The following is a 1,861-nucleotide window of genomic DNA, read 5'->3' on the forward strand; positions in this document are numbered from 1 at the left end:
AAAGAATTAAAGTTGCTCAGGGTCACATGGTCACAAGGTAAGTGACAAAGTCTGAATACAAAAACAGTGCGACCCCAATTTTGTAACAGAAGTGCTGACATCTTATTGTATAAGAGAGAAATAAGAAATGCATTTCAAATTGCTTGATATTATTGTCACTGGTTGGGAAAGCAGCATAGATATTTAGAAAATAAAGGATATAATACAAAGACTTTCTTTAAAAAAAAAAAAAAACCCTTGAGATTATTACATAAAAGTGCAGAAAACCATGTTAACTTTTCCTGATTGGTGCAGGGTTTTTTTTCCAGATTCAGAGTTTCAATTTGGGTATTTTGTTCACATTTTGACTAGCATTTATCTCCATTTTCTCCTCATTGGTCTCACCATCTCCTCTAAAACAAAATGTCCTTTTAAATATTTCCTTTCCTGAAGAGTTCTTACCATATCCTTATTTTTATACCTCTAAGCCTTGATGACTTGCCTAAACCTGTATTTAATGGATTATTTTTATTCATTTGAAGTTTCAAATTCTCCAGTTATCTACTCTGACCATATCAGAGCCCTACTTTCTTTTTGATTCTTGACAAACATATTTTGAGCCTTTTGTCGTGTATTTCTTCACTTGCAGTTGTCTTCCCCCTACCCTTGACATTTTTGGTTTATGGAAGCTCATGTTCCTTCTCGCCAAGTTGAAGTCTGTAGACTATCTCTAGAATTTCTCTTACCAAATCAATTTTCAGATTCCTAAGTTGGAAAAATCTACCCTTGAGTCAATCAGCCATGGCCAATTTGATGAGGGAAAGAGTTCCATAGTACAGACATGGCTACTGGGAGTCCACTGATTTAGACCATATTAGGGGAATTTCTAGAAAAGGCAGAATATTTGTGAGCCAGGCACTCATCCAAGAGATGTCTGCCACAGTCTATAGACCATGGCCTTGGAAAAGTCGTGATGTTTGTGTTAGTAAGTTTTTCATCACTGTGACCAAAATACCAGACATAAACAACTTAAAGGAGAGAAATTTTATTTTGGCTCACAGTTTATTTGGATCCATGGTCAGCAAGTTACATTGCTTTGGACCTGAGGTGAGGCAGAATATCATGGACAGGGTGGTAGGAAGCTTCTCAGCTCTTGGCTGCCAAGAAGCAGAGAGAAATGAGTGAGAAATAAGACATAGTCCCCAAGGGCACATCCCCAGCAACCTACATCCTCCAATGATGTCCCACTGCCTATAGTTTCTACCACCTCCCAGTAGTCCATTCAACTAACGATGAATTAATCCACTGATGATGTTAAATTCTTCATGACTTAGTCACTTCCCAAAAGCCCCACCTGTGAACATTGCTACATTAAGAATAACATGAGTTGTGGGGGGATACTTCATATCCAAATGGTAACAGTGTTCTTGTAAACAGGATGGAAAAACACTATCTGAATTCTGAGAGTTGGATATAATTGTAGGCAATGGAACACCCTGAGATCCAAAGAAGGTAGACTGATATCAACCTGGAGCAACAGTTCATCAGTGATGAACTGAAGAGCTCTGCTCACCTCACACTGATTTAAGCATTTCTCTTAGTGGCCCAAATGAGTTATCCCTAGAGTGCATGTGTCTACAAGTACAGAAGCTATGGTCCTGGCATCCTCAATGTTGTTAGGCTGTTGTAAGAAAGTGGCACAGCTGTCATGGTGGCACACACTGGTAATCCCAGCTACCCCAGAGGCTCAGATGGTAGGATCCTTTGGTCCTAGGAGTTTGAGACTATCTCAAAAGGAAATGGCACTCATTTGTCATTTTTGGATCACTTTTCATCAACTCCTGGATGGCAAATCCAGGAACTAATCTCCCACAGTGGCAGC

The sequence above is a fragment of the Sciurus carolinensis genome, chromosome 16 (genome assembly GCF_902686445.1).
Source record: "Sciurus carolinensis chromosome 16, mSciCar1.2, whole genome shotgun sequence".
NCBI lineage: Eukaryota > Metazoa > Chordata > Mammalia > Rodentia > Sciuridae > Sciurus > Sciurus carolinensis.